Below are 18,013 nucleotides of genomic sequence, written 5' to 3' on the forward strand. Positions count from 1 at the left end.
GGCATGCAAGTCACTCAGTTGTTTTCTTGAGTTCTCTATGATAACACCTGACAAGATTTGAGTGCCCCAAGATGATCTTCACAAGGAATGAAGAGGACAGCATCCAGTCAGTCAAGTCCTAAGAAAAGAGGTGGAGACATCCTATATACTTTACACAGAGTTCTTTTTCACATTTTCAATCAGCAGAACTCTATGTTCTGGCAGTAAACCCATCATGTAAAAATTGCCACAAATCCTGTGCCAGTAAATTAATTTTTCCTGCTCCCCCATGTAGAGGTGTACATACATAACATTTCATAAGTATTTCCAAACCGTTTCACTGTAACCGCAGAAACCAGAACTGGTCAGAATCCTTTCATGTCCATTCTGAATTTTAAACCTATTGTAACATGTGTGATCACATAAACTGCCCATTTTCACTTTATTCCAAAATGCTTAAACTTGGCATGAAGGAAGACCTATGATGTAGGACAATATGACAGTAACACAAGCATTATTTTCTTCTACCATAGTTGTATAGAAGTTGAAATTGCATAGAAAAATAATTTATAGCATTGTTTGAAATAGGATATTCCATTTGGTTCAGGTTAAGGACAATGTAAGGTGATTTCAAGTTACTGCCTTTATTGTAGGAGCTTATGAAACATAACTGCTAGTTTTATCTGAGTATATATGAAAAATCCATACACCTGAAAAATTATACTGAATGTGCAATTTAATACCAGTTTTAGTTTTCATGTGCTTCTAATAGGTTGTTGGAAGAAAAGCCTTTGAACACAAATACCTAAGATAAAAAAGTGGCAAAAGTTGTTTTTTAAAAAGAACATCTGTTATGTGTTCCCTTCTTTTTTGGTTCACTTGAAAAAAAAAAAAAAGAAGTCTAAAATATTATTTCAATAGGCAATGTTGTGTGCAGAAGTAGAAACTTTACTGCCTTCTACATTCTGGAATAATCTAATGATATTAAGACATTCTGTTTGAGTGGAAAGAATCATTCAAGTACAGGAAAATTACAGCTGCAGAAGATCACTACAACTTCAAACCATCATACACAAAACCACAGTTAGATATCTAAGGCACATTCTCAACTAAATAGGCATAAATAGGCTTCACTAGATACGCCTAATAATGATGTAACTAATTCACTGAAATAGAGCTTCTCATAATGATAAACAGATGAACAAACAAATAACAAACTTTGTAGTGATAATAAATATCCCCAAGTTGCTGAAGTCAGGCATTTATTATCATCGATCTAATGCTGTCCAATCTGAGGTGCTGCATTAATGTTTTTAATTTACTTACAGAATACTTCTTTCTTTTTTTCCTCCCTTTTTTTGGGAATACTTTTTAGAATGCGAAACAGTTAAGAATAAGTGTAGAAAAACATCTTCAGCCAAATTTTGGATGAGGGTCAATAGAACCCACAGTATACCAGATCAGGTACAGGTCATAAATAGCAGCTGTTCCCTTTTAATGATACCATTGTTCCTTGTGACAAAATTTTTCTTCACTAAAGCTGCACAATTTTATACATTAAATCCTTCAACAGAAATAAAAGGTGATGAAGAACTCTAAATTACTTTTCACAGTGGGAAAAATTAAAAAAAAAAAGAGAGAGACAGAAAAAGTCTGTGCAACCGCACTCTCAAGAACACGCTGTCCTGCACTCTTATATATGTCCTTATCTAGATATAGTAATTTGATAGTTGGCATCTACAAGACATAGAGGACATAGTGAAATACTACATACATACCTGAATTTTACCTTTCTTTCACACTATTCAGTGATGTATTCTAATGCAAATAAAGTATTTTTTCTACTACAATCCTTCTTCAGGAATGGTGCCTAAAAAGCAGGAGGCTGCTTTTGTTGAGTGCCACCAGTGACGGAGTGTCAGTAGCACAAACTATGTGGAGATGCACTGATCTTTCTCATACTTTTCTTTAGTAATTTCTGGGATGTATTTCTTGCCCCATTCATCCTAATTCCATGCAAAACTTAATTCTATTTTTTTTTTTCTTTGTAGTCAGTTCTTCATGCATCAGTATTTGGTTTACCAGAATTTTGGGCTGCCCAGGGTGCAGGAAATACTCACACCATTAGTGCTGAGTCAGATACCAGCAAATTCTTTGGTTTGGCACACTGTACACAATAAATACTTCTTTTTTCCTTACTGTATTGTGAGGTCATAGTTGTTCTACTGTATGCTCTGGGTCATTCTAGTATTACTGTTTCTTATTAAGGATTTGTGACTCGGACTGTTGTTTTTTTTTTTTTTCCCCAGGTGAACTGGTATTTCCAATAGGAATATTTTTGTCATACCTTCTCATCCGTGCACTTATCCTCTTTGAGTTTCATGCACTTCTTTCCTCTTTATGTGACTGAATTCCTGCGTTATTGCTAGAATTAGGTTGAAAGTCTCGGTTAAATAAAGCTTAGGTAAGTCTTAGGTGAGTCTAAGACAGCCATAGACCCTTATGATTTACTTTACCCCATATGTTAATTTTCTGGGTGTTTTGATTAGAAATGTACAACAAAATGTTGTGCAGTAAAACCCTTGGAAGAGGAAAATAATGCAAGACTTTGGAAAAGAGATAAATAACAGTCATACATCTGCAAAATGTCCTAGAACCTGAGAGGTGGTATATTCAGGATGGCAGCACACCCCTGCTGTGTTCATCCTTGTGTGCATGCAAACAGTCAGTGTGACATATGGCTGTGGATCCTGCTCTATATGAATGCTACATGTCCTGGCCTTGTCAAGATGTTAAGTTTTCCAGTATTAATGTGTTAAACTGGCTTAAGTTGGGGCTGGGTAAAGAAAAGGAGGATTCAGCAACAGTTTCAGACCAAGAGTCTCATAAAGAAACATTGTGAACAAACAAATGACAGGCAGATATCAGCCTGCAGGCTCAAATAAAAACTGTTTAAACATTTGGGAGTTGGAAAGAACTGAGTAGTTTTATAAACAGAGACATTTTAGCTGCTTAAAAGGCAACAAGCATATGAAAGAGCCATGAATATTTTAAAAATTACTCCATTTCTTCAGAAATGGTATTTCCTGATCAAAATTAGTTAGTAGGGATCAAGCAATATTTGGTGGGATGAGAAATCCAGAGAGAGAAGCCTGCAGGAAGAACTGGCAGGGAGCTTCGTAGACCCTCCTAGAACAGAAGATGGGGAGACAACTGGTAAGAAAGATATCTGTGTTTTATTGTTTCAGAACACAGCTTCTTACAATTGTTTAGTTAACATTGCCCTGTGATAGTAGAATATTTGATAACTGCTTGGCAATTTAGTTGCCCCAGAAGAAAGAAAACTGTAGGTTTGGTGAGGCAAATCATAACTGATTCACTATAGACTGCATCTTGGGTCCAACTGTGAAAGCAGGAAAGGGAAATCACCTTCATGGACATACGCTATTTGAGATCATGCTCCTGAACAACTGCACTTTGAAAAACCAATCAACCTGAGAGAATATTTCTGATAATTTAGAAAGACATCAGATAAGTGAAGTCTATTAAAAGACATTAAGTTTCTTTTCTCCTTGTTCTGAACAGCCTGTCATTAATTCACAGGAAGGCTCTTAGAAGTCTTAAAAGGTCTTAAAGGCTTTTGTCATCTTAAATTTGATTTGTGGCTATAACTTTGGTCATAATAAAAGAGAAGAATCATTGCAGAAAAATGGCATATTATCATTCAGTATTTGCAGATGAAACTGAAGAAGCATTAAGACATGTGTCTGAAATTTCACTCTTTAAAAAGAATTTCTAAATAACTTGAGAGCCATAAGATGTTGATTCCTAAAACTGAATAAAAGCTGCTTAGCTTGAGGAGATAAATGACAGTACAAGAAAATTAATATTAATTTGTTTCTTTCACAGTAGTTCAGACTTGAAAACCATCATCCAGCAAATGCAAAAATCCATTATTAGTTCTTTGTTTCTATGAAAAGTGTTACATTGGTAACTGGGTGTTACTGTTTAACCCTGGGTGGTGGCTAAAACAGTATAACAACTGGTCTCTCTGGCCTTTTCCTTCCCCAGGAGGAGGGAAAGGGAAAGGAGGAAAGACTCATAGGTTGAAATGGAAACAGATTTAATTGAGCAATAAGAAACAAAGAGCAATACAGAGGAACGCTTCGCCACTGGAACATGCACTCCCAGCAAATTAGGCCGGAGGGCGGACACTGTGAGAACAATGTGATCAGCAAAAGGTGGAGATCACGGGAGCAGGAGCCCTCATGGACGGCAACCACTAAGGAACAGCCTTCCCCAGCAACTTCCTGCTTACAGATGGAGTGTGATACAGAAAGAGCTATTGCCTATGGAATTAGCAAGCTTCCCGGTACTACAGATGCTTTTTAATCCCTACCCCTCAATCCATCTTCTAATATTTCATTTTCTTTTCCTCCCAAATAGCAGGGCTATGTTTAGTCAAATTATTTCTCATATACTAAGTTAAAGCGCATCTTCACACCTATAGATCCTCTCTACAGCTGTAGAGATTCATGGTTACACATTCTGTTTTATAAGCCAAAATTTGCCTTTCACACAGTTTTTAATATGCATGTCCAAAAGCTTTCTAATCCTACTATTACCAGATAGATTTAGCAACAGAATAGAAAGTTACACAGCAGTTTTGATAGCCCACACTCCAAAGTTGTATAAAACACCTGCAAAGACACTTAATCTACACTAAAGAAGCCTGGAATCTGAAAAGGCATGCATTACAGTTTTATTTCTCTTCTGTTCTTTTCATGCATGCCATTTTTTTTAATCCTTCCTTTAATCATTTATTTTTTACATTTCTACTCATACAGTTACAATTTTCTGGTTTTGAAGAGATAAAGGCCAACACTGGAGATTTTGTATATATCCAGCAGTGCTGGAGAAGAATCATTATTGTAATACCATGGGTTCTTTTAACACTGAACAGAAATAAACCTGTATGTTTTAAAGGAATCTTGATAGCATACCTAGACCTATTTATAAATGTACCAGGATTAAAACAAATTATAGCAATAATAAGCAAAGCTAAAAACTGAAATGTTATGAAAGTAGAATCAAGTCTTGCACTTGGGAAGGAATAACCACACTAACCAGTAAATGCTGGGGTCCAGTAGCCCACACCAACCAGTACAGAGCAGGGGCCAACCGGATGAAAAGCAGCTTTGCACAATGAGGCCTGGGGGCTGTGGTGCACAATACGCCCACGAGCCAGCAATGAGCTGCTGAGGCAAAGGTGGTTTGTGGTACCCTGGGCTGCACTGGGAGAAGTGTTGCCGGTAGGTGGAGGGAGATGATCCTTCCCCTCTACTCAGCACTGGTGAGGCCACATCTGGAGTGCTGGGTCCAACTTTGGGTTCTCCAGTGAAGAGTCAAAAAGATGTGACCAGAACATGTTTGATATGAGGAGAAGCTGAAAGAACTGAAGCGGTTCAGCCTGGAGAACAGAAGATTCAGTGGTATCTTATCAATGCTTATAAATACCTGATGGAAGGATGTAAAGAAGGCGGACTCTTCTCAGTGGTGCCCAGGAGGCAATGTGCACAAACTGAAACACAGGGTGTTCCCTCTGGAAGTTTCTCAACTCTTTTTTTTTTTTTTTTTTTCCCCCCCCAGTTACCGATCTATTTGGTGAATCTTCATTGAACCTACTGAAAGCAACGGGGTCTAAATGCCAGCTACTTGATGGACACAATAATTGTGATCTACAGTATAGATATAATGCATGTCATTGCATGAAATGCACTGCCAAGTTAGGCACCTTAGCCTGCATAAAGGAAAAAAAAAATCACTAAAATGTTATAAGAGAAGTTCTACGGAGTACTGCTTTCCTATAGGGTGCCCTTGGTCTATGAAAAGACCTGAAAAAAACCCCAAAAATAAAACACAAAGCCCAAAACCAACCCCACCCCTCACCATTTATATGTCCAACAAAATAGGTCATTGTTGCATTCCCTGCCTAGATGGAAAAAAAAGAAAAAAAAAAAAAAGAAAGAGAATGTTAAAGACCAAAAGTATTTGGTAAGCTAGAAGCTACTATCTGCCAAGTAACAAGTAATTCAGACAGAGTATTTGCTGAAAGGGGAAAATTGCCACCAAGGTTTACAGAGAGACTGCACCAAACAGAAACAACAGAAACAACTACACGGGTAATGCTTTTAAGACTATTGGCTTATCCTGATTCTACAGATAAGAAACAATTTTTTTATGTGCTAGGATTCTGCAAGTGCATTTAATACAGGTGTCTGTGCTTGGTAACTCCCATTGCAGGTTGACTTCATAAATTTACAGACATCTCTTTATACTGTTACTTTCCAGCCTCAGACACTCTCAGGGGATGAAAGAAGATAAGCTGTGTTTAACTTCTAGCCCCCATAGCTCTGTTATAAAGGAACTTTGTTTCTAGAGATACACCATTCATCCCCCTCTTTTCCCTTTGGAGTTTTCTGTGTCAATATTGAAGGGAGTTACTTGAGAATTTCAGTCTGAGCTGCTTTGTTCTGTAGTGATGTCTCTTTCTTCATAATGAAAGGACCAGGGTTGTATTCTTATCTGCTCAGATTTGCACGCAACACTTCTAAACTGAGCTCAAACATACTCTAACTAGGGTTGGAATAGGCTAAGAACAGAAGGTGGGTCATCAGAAGCCATAAAGATCTTGAGTGAAATGCTTTCTCCAGGAGGAAGGAAACCCTGACAGTTACCTGAATATATGGTGAAGATTTGTAGCTGAGACATATAAACAGAGAACAGTGCAAATGAAAAATCAATCTACCGGAGTAAAGAAAAGCAGCCAGGAAATCCATATTCCACTTAAGCAGGACAGAGCAGTGAGCTCAATGAGCCACATCAGCTCTTCTCATACAAGAAAAGGCACTGAGTTTTTTGGGGAGACTGGTACCAGGACTGAATTGCTGCCTTGCCTCAGGCCTCACATTTGCCATTTTCTATTGCTCTGTTTCTCTATATGCAAGAGCTCATTAACAGCCTTTCTGAAGGACCTTATGAATTGTTAAATACAGCGAAGATTTAGGGGGAGTTTATTAGGTGAAGTATTATGATTGGAGAAAAGGCCATCCAAGCTTGCGGACACACAAACACTCCAGGTATGATGAAACATTTCAAAATTTGCAGCATATTAAACACTAGCAAAAAACCATCTAGAAATTAACCTAATGTTTGTAGTTAAGCACTTACTCATACTTACATCTGTCCCTATTTAATTATTCATACTAAGAGTACAGAATTAAACATTAAGGACTACAGTAGTGACTTCAGATTTTTTGTACCTCCCTCCTCCTAAAAAAAACCCAAAGCCAAACGGATATGTAGAACAGTGATTCCTTCACAAAAAACTTAAAATATCCAAAGACAAAGAAAATAGGATGCAAATAAGGGTAAAACCCACAGCATATATACCTAAAAAGACAGGAGTAGGTTGCAAAGGGAAATGTAATTGCGGTCTCTCCTAATATTGAACCTCTTACCTTTGTATTCCTTATATCCTTTTTCTTAGGTCTATGTATATTTAAGTAAATGCTTACAAAATCTCATCAAGGTAATATTGGCTATCTGGCGTTTAACATGTGCCATTTATTCATCTCCACTGCTAATGCACCTCTGTTCCTCTCCATTGTTTTAATGCACTTGCATCAGTCACAGGTATAACAAAAGATACATTTCTGAGATACACTTCCAAGAAACAGTGCTCCTGGTGAACAAATAAATTATGTACTTCTGACTTTCCTAAAAATAAAAGGAATACTAGCACTTTTTCAACATATGATAGTATCTGCAGTTCCCTGTTTGCATTTCCTTGGTTTTCCCAATATATTAATCAGAAGATACCATTATATTCTGTATTGAGTGCAAGAGTCAGATGTACTTTTCGTGGAAGGAGATTACCTATTATATCTTCCTCAATGGAATTAGAATTTAGCAACATAGCTTACAACAAACAAAGTACATTTCACACAGCTCACTACCGAGCTTCAGTCAGTTCCCTGCTGATTTTGTTAACCGCAAAGGAAACTACTGAAAAAATCACTACATGATCACACAAACGCAGGACTGGAAGAGATTCAAACCCAATCCTCTACTATTTCTTCCCCCATCCTAGTGCAGGATTCACCTCTCTGCTGGAATTCATCCACAAAAAATTAAACTAAATGACTCTTCACTTTCAAAGACAATCTGCTACAGTTCTTCACTTATTTTACCATTACAATGATTGCAATAGATGGCAGAAACAAGTACAAGATGGAATTTAATAGGAACAAATACAGGATGTTACATTTTATACAGCTAATCTATGATCTAGGATGGGTCAACAGTAGGATAGATCAAGAAATCAACACAGGACAAAGAATAACTGTCTAGGTAGCAGTACATTGGGGATTACATTAAAAAATGGCAAATCAAGAATGTCATTCTATACAGTACCTTGGGGATTACATTAAAAAAATGGCAAATCAAGAATGTCATTCTATTTCAGATAAAGGCAAGTGCCATCATGGCATGTGAGGCATACAGGAGATAATCCTTTCACTACACAGGATTGTAAGGCCACAGCTGCCACACTTCAAAACCCAGGTTTATACTTGGAGAAAAAGTGAATCACCTGGACAAAGTCTAGAGGAGAACAGTGGTGGCTCAAAAACCTAGATGGAATTTAGGAAAAAGGTGGAAAAATTAGTCTTTCAACCTTAGCAAAGAAGGTACTTCAAAATATGCAAAATCTTCTCCAAAGAGAATGCTTTTAGTGCTCAAGAGAGAACAGGTAGCATAACTCACAGAAAAGTAGACATTAAAACTTTACAAGAACACTGAAACAGACCATCTGTACAATCATCATCAGAGCATTTTTAAGAGGAGGCAACAGAAACTTCTATAAGGAATATCCAGGTATTAGGAACAATGCCATGGAGAACAAGATAGTTCAGATGATCTATCAAAATTTCATCCATCTCTGAGATTTTTATCAACATTCCTTTATTCTTCAAATGTAAATAGTTTCTCATCTTACCACAAAGGGTATTTGCTTTATGAATCTCTCTTCTTTTAAACAAGGCTTGAGAAGCTTCAGAATGTTGATATATGTTCAATTCCATATGAATTTTGCAATACAGCACTTTTAAAACGTATGATATTTAGATTATTCAATTATTATTTGCTACTTCTGCTAATTTCACTAAGTTAACCTAAAAAGGTTTTTCTGCTGGACACAGCTGAGACCACTGATCAGCCAGTCTTGTTTATTTTAGTAAGAGCTAAATTTGGATATCTGATCAGCCTAATACTTTGCTTGCTCAAGACATTGCTTAGCTAACATGATGGTTGGCAATATTCACAATTAGCAATTTAAAAGCCCACAATACATCTGTCTTTTTTTACTTATGTTGACATACATATATGAATTATTGTGTTAATTAATCTTCATACAATAAGAGATCTGCTGTTTACACATGTTCAGGATGACATCTGGTTTCAAAACAAAACTTTCAACAGCAGAGTGGGAAGAAGAAATAAACCTTCAAGAAACTCATGGGGCACTGGATTAAACAACAACAACAAAAAGGACCAATTTAATTCTTAATTTAAATGTCCTTTAGTTATCTTAACCTCACTTTGAGCAACTTTGATGCATTGGGAGTGGGCAGGAAAGGTACAGCTCCACAAAGAAATCTACAGATAGCTAGGAAAACTTTGGTTATTTTGCCTTTGAGCATTTAAAAGAATATGGTAATGCAGGAGCAATTTCGATATCTTCACTGACAAATATCATGCTAGAGCATCGCTGGGATGAGTAATGAAGTGCCCATTTCGTCTTCCATAGGGTATAACTCACTGATTCCAGTGTCTTCTCATTTGGTTAGCAGCTGATCCTACCCAATTTCTGCCTCTAAAGAAAAGACCACATTCAAGATTGAAAGTCCTACTCTGTTGTTAGAGAGAGCTGCTTTCTAGCGAGAAACAGCAGACCTGGCACATCTCCTGTGCTCAATTATACCCTAGTTCCAAAGATACACAAATACTTGGATCCTCTTCTCTTTTAATAGGGAAAAGGGAAGGGATTTATCAGGCTATATGTTCATTTCCCCATCATCCTTTCTTCACAAAGATGATCTTCATGACAGCTAACATTTTTTTTTCTTTCATTCTATAAGAAAGGTACATCTGAGGGAATACCTCAGTATGCACCAGAATAAAGACCTTGCAGTTATCTGCAAAACAGAAGTAAAATATTTCTTGTTTTTCTAAACTGATTGAAGATTTACATCAGCGTGCATAACAGAAGCTGTGGTATTTCTTAATGAACATTTTCAGCTAGCTGCTATCCTTTGAAATGATGCATAACCTAGTATTTAGTCCTGACTGTCTGCAGTTTTGAATACATAGATACAACAAAAGCATATCTACTTTGTAACCACATAAACTGCTGTAGAAGTACTAAAATATTCAATATGATTAAATGCTGGTATTATCTGGATGATTAATAACGTATGTTTTCTTTTATCCTTTGCACTTCAAGTTTCTATTACGTGAATGCTACAACCTAGAGTAGCCAAACATATTATAATATTGTATATGTTGATAATATATAAGATCTTGTCTTTAGAAAGTGGCCATCAAATGGCTCATCCTTAAAAAGAAACAATAAGAATCATGAAGAGAAAAAAGGTCCACCAAATTTTCCTGGTTTTAACACCTGTGTTTCACAGCCTTTTTCAACAAAGCTCTGAATAGCTGAATTATGTACTAAAACAGGCGTCAGTGAACTACAGGCTCACATCCTCAGAGAATTCCTTCTAAGAAGTATAATGGCAGTTATTTTTACCGTTTAATCCCTAGCCTCTCTTTATTACAGCTAATCATCTCAACATATGCATTACAGAGAACTATGCAGGTAGCACTAGAAATCAATTGCCATCCAAAGCCCTAGTGCCTACTTCTGTAACAGTATCTTCAACCAAACATGGGTTAATATACTGTAAATCTTCAGGTTTCCCCGTTGTTTTAGCACGAGTCAAATGCTTTATTCCCATCTTCCACAGCATAGTCATTAACTTCATCTATTTATTTTGTCATTTTTAATTTGATATGTTACTGCACAACAAAGCAGCTTTTAACCAAGTCTGTTGTATATAAAGCCTATAATAAATCCTAATTTCTGTATGTATATTCCCCGAAGACTCTCCCCCTCTACCAAGGAAAAAGTGACTTCTCAAAACCAGGTGCAAAAATATACTAAAAGTGCATACATATCCATACAGCCACATGCCCATACACAAAAGAAAGGAATATTGTATGATCCACTCAGTGCAAAACAGAAATGTAACTCATGATTGTTAAAATTACATTTTGAGGAGAACGTCTTTCAACTCTTTAATTGCAGTCTGATTCCTTTCGTAAGCATTCCCTATCAGAAGCACATGTTTGTAACACATGCTATTCCTGGATATTCTACCGACACCCATCTAAGGCAGAACCCATTAATAGGGTTTAAGAGAGGGAAGAACATCTCCAAGAAAATATACCACAACCTGTCATATCAGTGTTTCTAACACTTGTAAAAGAAGATTTGCTTCTGACAAAATACGTGTTATAGAAAGGATTTAACTTGCACGATGCTGCAGGCAGGTGTAGTGGCTTTGGCTTTGGTCAAACTGAACAGTGTCCCCCACCAGTTACAGTTCCACCTTATGAGCTGCAGACACCAGCACCAGATTCCCTTTTGGTTCAGCAGATACGAATTCTGTCTTTTGAAATTCAACAGTATGGTGGGTGATTTTTTTTGTGCATGTTAACGCCACTATCAATTTTATACATGACTGCACAGCAAGACATTCTCTAGGGGTTTGTAAGTAGTACCTCTGCTCTGGGGCCAAGGTGGCCTTGACAGAGATTTACCTGCAGTGGAGAGTGGGAGCCCAGGTAACTCATCTGCAGACACTTAGCAGGTCAGCTCTCTGACCAAAACACATCTCACCTACTGTAGAAAATCAGGTCAGCTCTTCCCAGCAACCTTGCATCTGAATAAATGGGATTTAAAAAACATTTTAAATGAATATGAAAACATTACTGTTTTAAATGAAACTCCACTGCAAGTTTCACAATGCTGCAATAACTTAGAAGAACAAACCTCATTCCATTTCAATGACTCTGAATCTCCCATGCTTTCTGAAATGAATGTCTTGAATCCAACTTTTCTAGAAAAGTCATTCGCATAAAAGATCATGCCCAAATCCTTTAAAGTGGTTAATTACAGTCAGTCTACTTAAAGTTCCCCATAAGAGTAGTTCATTTTTTCTTTCCTGTCCTGAGCAGTGTTAACATTAATATTAATCAGTGCTGATCAGTGAGAAGTTTTAAATATGGCCATATATTATACATAATTGTGGTAGTGTTGCTACGCACTATTACATAGTTGCCTGCAGATGGCTGCATTTCAATAGGAAAAACCATACTGTGTAAAAAAAATATATCTGTCCTTAGATGTGTATTTCTGATTTCTAAATAATAATAGTAATAATAATAATCATATCAAGAACAATACTAACAACAACAATAACAAAAGATGATCAATGCAATCCTTTTACATTTACAGCAGCAGATAATCTCCTCCTCTGTGTGTAAATTAGTTTCAAAAGTGCTATAGGATTTTTTTTTTTCATAAAAGAATGCAAGAGCTGAAAGCATTACAATTATTCAGAGCTGAAGTTTTAAAAACTTCTCACGCCTTCAGTTTTAACTGAGCAGGAGGATCACCACTGTTTACAAGGGATTTTGATTCTGATTAAAAAGTTAGGGCAAATTTAGAACAAGGATTCTGACATCCATCTGCTAGTCCGCATGCTTAAAAGTCTTAACAATGAGTACATCAATATTAAAAATGGATTAACCTTTCAATTATAGCCTGTTCTTGGAATTCTATTTTGCTTTCTACTGAATATAGTTACTTTAGCCTGAGTAAAATAAAGTTGAAATGCTTATAATTCTGAACTACATAGCTGTAAATTAGCAACAAATTTTAAATGCATTTTTAAAGTATCAGTTCTAAGTCTCAATTCCATTCCTCCCGAAGTAAATGAAGAATTTGCATTGATTTTGAGGGATTCAGAACAGCGCTTGGTATTTTCTTGCTGATGTCTCACGTAGCATTTTTCAGATTCAATATTTCAGTCTGCTTTACTAATCACTAAAAGCAGAGCTAGAAAGCTGGTAATGCAATAGCCAAATAAACAGTAACAATATATCAGCCCCTAACTGGGCAAAACGTTTCTTTTCTTTTGCAGAAGTCTTCTGTATTTCGCTACTGCGCACTCTGTGTGTGTTTTTCAGCAGCCTCCCACATTATCAGGAACACCACAATTACCAGGATATATCAGGATTAATTTCTGGGTGACCCACAGAATTCCTGTGTGAACTTGGGCAAGTATTGGAGCACCCAGTCATTTTCTTCCAGTAAGATACAATGCTGATATAAACAAACAAACAAAGAAGGAAACTGATCAGATTTAAAATCTTTCACTCATTATGCTAGGCTCTTGGATATTCCATGTTCATTGGTAGCACTGGTTCTTTGCAGATGAGAACATCTTTACAGTACATCTGTGCAGCACAGACAGTGCAAAGGGTCCCTCAGCTCCTGTGGCTATCGAACTGCACACTCTCCAGGGTTCATGAAGTGAAGGTTGCTCTCCAGCTAAAGGGAACAGCACTTTATAGAGCCACGTCTGACAGGAGGCTGATCTTTTTGACTTTGTGCAGACGAGAACATGGTCACCTAACCATACTTTTACATTAAACCTTAGTTTATGTAAATTTAAAAAAGCTCTAACACTTTTATTAATGAAAAATACTGAGAAACAAAGTGCTAGCTAAGTTATACATTTCATCTTCTTATTTATTTTAAGTACTTTCAAGCAAAAATTATTTAATAATCTCAGAACATTATTTGCATGTACCAACCCTATGCGCCAGCCCGTTATACGCAAATCCTATACAGAACATCATGCCTTTCTTCAGAACACAACACTGTGTCCTTGCACAGGACACAACACTAATATAAGGTCATGCATATATTATTTAAGCGCTTGAATTTCCTCTCTCTCTCTGACCAGGGCCAGAACTAAGGCTCAAAATTCGTGTTCCTGTAAAAAACAGTTAGATAGTGGCTAAAGCGTACAAAGCTGCTTATTATGGTTTCATTAATCTGGACTTGGAACAGAGCCACTAATAAATGCGTTAACATTTATTAAGAGCATATACATCAAACATTTATACCTGAAATTGTCTTGAAAAATGCAACAAATAAACTATATGGAATAATTAACACTGACTGGGACATTCAATTCTTATTGATTTTAAAATCAAAACCAGCATTTCTTATATGAAGGAAAAACTTTCAGGCTTACAAGAATTCTTTCAGCTCCTCTTTGAAATATCTCCCTTGGGAAAGAGATTTGTTTAAATGCTGCTTCACACTGCCCAGAAATGCATGTTCCCTTTTGGTCTGAAAAGGCTGTTCTGACTGTTTATTTAGCTTTACTGTTAAACTATGTGTGCCACTTCAAAATTGGATTTGAAGCATTCAGTTTGGCCATCAATAGTATGGTTTTATCTGCTAGACTGAAGTGTCCCGTTATCAAATTTCTGTCACTGTTGCAGCCCCCAGCCGTTATTTCTGGTGAAACTCACAAACCTACTTCTTTGAGCATGTTTCAAGACTGATGAACGTTTCTTGTTTGTGGTTCTTCTTTCAAATCTATCTAGCTTTTTTCCCATATCCATCTTGTCTTCTGAAACTAAGTATAAACTTAGTACCCCAGCAGCAACTACTCAAAAAAAACGATCAAAACCCCAAACCAACAAAACAAAACAACAAGTACAACGTCAATATTGCTTATTTTCTCTTTGATACCGGGCCCATTACACAAATACTGCATTAGCCATCAACATAACATTAAGCTAATTATCATGACCATTCCAACTCCCTGAGGTCTTTGTATTTAACTATCTGAAATGCTTTTCTAGTGAATCTGGATCAACAGAAATATAGTTGCCAACTCCGTTTTAGTACAGGCACGTTAAAAGCCAATGTATGGCAGGGCAGAAGAGGCAGTGTGGTTTGAAACCTGCAAGCAAAGCCCAGGCCCGAGAGCCTCATGCAGCTATTCTGTTCCATTCTAACAAAATGATGAAGTTTTAAATGGTATTAGGGTTTACAGCCGTCTGACACAGATAGCGGGTGCTAACAGTTGAGTTAATCTGACAACTCCGCGTCCAATTCTTGTGTTCCATGGTACAGCGTAAGATAAAAAAATCAAATTGATAAATCCTTCTCAGCACTCTATTCTTAACGCGCACGGGTCCACCTCTACCGAGGTCGCAAGCCGAGTAAGGGGGTTGTTACACATAGACCACTGGAGCGGCCGTAACTTCTGGGCACTCCGCTTACATCGGCGCGGGAGGGCGGTTCTCGGAGCAGGAGCGGGGCTCCGGGCCACCTGCCGAGGTTGAGGTCGCAGCGCCCGCCGCTCTGGGTTCTCCGCGGCGGCCGCGGGGGTTCCCGCCCGCTCGGGGCGGGGCTGCGGGAGCGCTCGGGGCCGCCGCGTCGCGGGGGCGGGCCGCCGGTGACAGCTGGGGAGGGAGCCCGGCGCCGGCAGCGAGGTGCGGCTGCTGGCGGTGCGTCGGCGCTTCGTCCGCATCGCGCCAGCCGGTCCCTCCCAGGAAGAATCGGGGCAAGGGCTTGGCGGGGCGCTGTCGCGGTTGCCGGTTACGGCGTGGGTGAGTAGCGGCGGCGGGAGGCACGAGCGGGTGACGCGGGGGCGGCGCGGAGGAGAGGGTGGGGGAGGAAGGGAGGATGGATGGATGGATGGAGGATGCTGCCGGGTTCGGAGACTTTGATGGTGTGAGGCGCCCGAGGGGAAAAAGTGCAGCCCAGGGTGGGGCGAGGCCGTTGTCGTCTGCGCTCGCCCCTCTGTGCGAGGAAGCCTTGGAAAGGGCGGCCGGTCTTTGGCGGGGCTCGGCGCAGCCTGTCCGCAGGCGGGGAGAGGCGGCTCCTGCCCACCGAGGGGGCCAACTGGGCCGGGTTCCCCGCCTGCCCTGGTCCTCCCGCAACTCCCCAGCAGCCATCAACGAGCCGGGGCGCGGCCGCGGTGTGGAAGGGAGAGCTCCGGATCGCACGGCTGCGGGGGGCACGAACCCTTCGACCCCACCCGAACTCACCCATCCTTGCCGGCCTCCCCGCGGCCGGTCCTGCAGCCGCCGGTACCTGCGGGAGGGTGGGATAACGGTGCGGCGCATCCCGGTCCCCCGGCCGGGGCCCCGTCGCCCTTCCCTCCTCCTGGGCTTTACCTGGGGTTAAGGCGGGTGTCACTGGCAGAACCTGCGGGGCTTAGACCTGCTCTTGCAAGCCGTGTCCTGCTGGTATGGATTTTCCAAGAGCAAAGCTGAGGCCTGCCCTTGGAGGGCTTGCAGGATGAGGCTTTTTTTTTTTCTTTTTTTTTTTTTCTTTTTTTCCTTTTCAGGGTACTGGCTGGCTGATATTTACATAATAACTCTGCTTAAGAGTGACCTCTTCCCTAATTGGAGGCTTCCTTTCCATTTTCTATGGCAACACTACAGAACAGATCACTCTTGGGAGGGGGGGGCTGGATGAGAGGAATATCTGCATGAAGTGTAATTTTTGTTTATTAGCTTCCCATTAAGTGAATGTGTGAGATTTTGAGAAAAAGTTCTTTACCTCAGCCCTTAAAGAAGCCGTCAGGCCTGTAAGTCACTGCAGATTTGCATTTAGAGAGAGGGCGGAGTGATCACAGGTTTAACAAACAAGCAATAATTATTTTTGTTAGCTATTTACGGATTATCAGTCATATATTACTAGCCTGATAGATGACTTGTGTGTCGTACACTGTTTAATCGAACAATCCAAAGAAATGATGTTAATTTAAACAGATGGCATTGATTATTTTATTTAAAAATGCACAGGTTTATTAGAAGGAAATTCTAACAAATTTGGTAAGGGGGAAGAGAGTGAGTCCCAATTAATTTCAAGGTTTCTTTTGCTCCCTTTTGCTCTATGCTTAGGACCCATCATATATAGACAGTAATATCTTTTCTTACATGATTGGCCTCGCTGACAGTAAGCATGATGTGCATATGTACTCATGCAGGAAGGGGATTCTGTAATGCTTATTAGGGTCTTGTGTGTTTCATCTCTGAGATGCCAGTTTCTGTTGCAGGTTTTATCTGACTGGGGTGAATACGCTTTGTATTGGTTTTCCAAAGCCTGCTGAAAATAAGTGTTTTCTGATTGTAAAGACACAGTAATTCATGGTGCATTTAGGCAGGAAGGCTTTTATGAAGACTTTAAATTCTGCCTCATTATCTTTTGAGATGGTGCTTTTGTTCTGCATTGAAAATATGCATGCTTTACTATTACTAATGCTAGAATTAGTTATTGTAACACAGGAGCTGTGGTATTCTGTAGGACTTAAAGCATTTGCTTTCAGTCTCTGCTGTTTCTGGTTTGTATTTCTTGGTCCACTGTGATGACCTTCTTTCTTGCACCTGAGGTAGCGTGAGGTCTTTTTGAATTTGGGGTTTTTGTTTTTTGGAGGGGTGCATGTCGTGTGAATGCTAATGTGAATTCAGTCCCTATGTTGGAGTTTTCAAGAGAAGGACCAAGAATCTTGGATGCTCTAGAAGAGGTGGAGGGACTAATGTCAGGGAGGATCCTCTACATGTTTAAGGAGGCTGCCCCCTAGGACTCCTTCAGTGAAGCCTTGGAGCTTAAGCCTGCTACTGAAGAGATTAGTGTTTTTAAGAAGCCATTAGTATAGAGATTTGCCCAACATGTTTGTTTTGCATGCAGATAAAGTGCTGTTGGGTTTGTTTTGTTTTGTTTTTAGTGTTTGGAGTAATGCTCACTCTCCACTTATTTATATAGGTGCCTTTAGTGTCTAAGATTGCTGTTGTGGGAACCTAAGTGTTGGAA

At 39.1% G+C, this 18,013-nt stretch overlaps 1 protein-coding gene across 5 annotated transcripts in view; it reads left to right on the forward strand.

The window, feature by feature from the left end:
* Nucleotides 1-15,645: 15,645 nt before the first annotated feature.
* Nucleotides 15,646-18,013, forward strand: part of JAKMIP1 (janus kinase and microtubule interacting protein 1) — a 230,294-nt gene continuing 227,926 nt past the window's right edge. For 4 of the 5 annotated variants that reach the window (XM_071808566.1, XM_065836054.2, XM_071808567.1 and 1 more), the window contains exon 1: nucleotides 15,646-15,801. The gene's annotated coding sequence lies outside the window, so the exon portion shown is untranslated. The remainder of the gene's footprint in view (nucleotides 15,802-18,013) is intronic. The other variant, XM_071808565.1, reaches the window with a different exon arrangement.

Source organism: Patagioenas fasciata, chromosome 4 (genome assembly GCF_037038585.1).
Source record: "Patagioenas fasciata isolate bPatFas1 chromosome 4, bPatFas1.hap1, whole genome shotgun sequence".
NCBI classification, from domain to species: Eukaryota; Metazoa; Chordata; class Aves; order Columbiformes; family Columbidae; genus Patagioenas; species Patagioenas fasciata.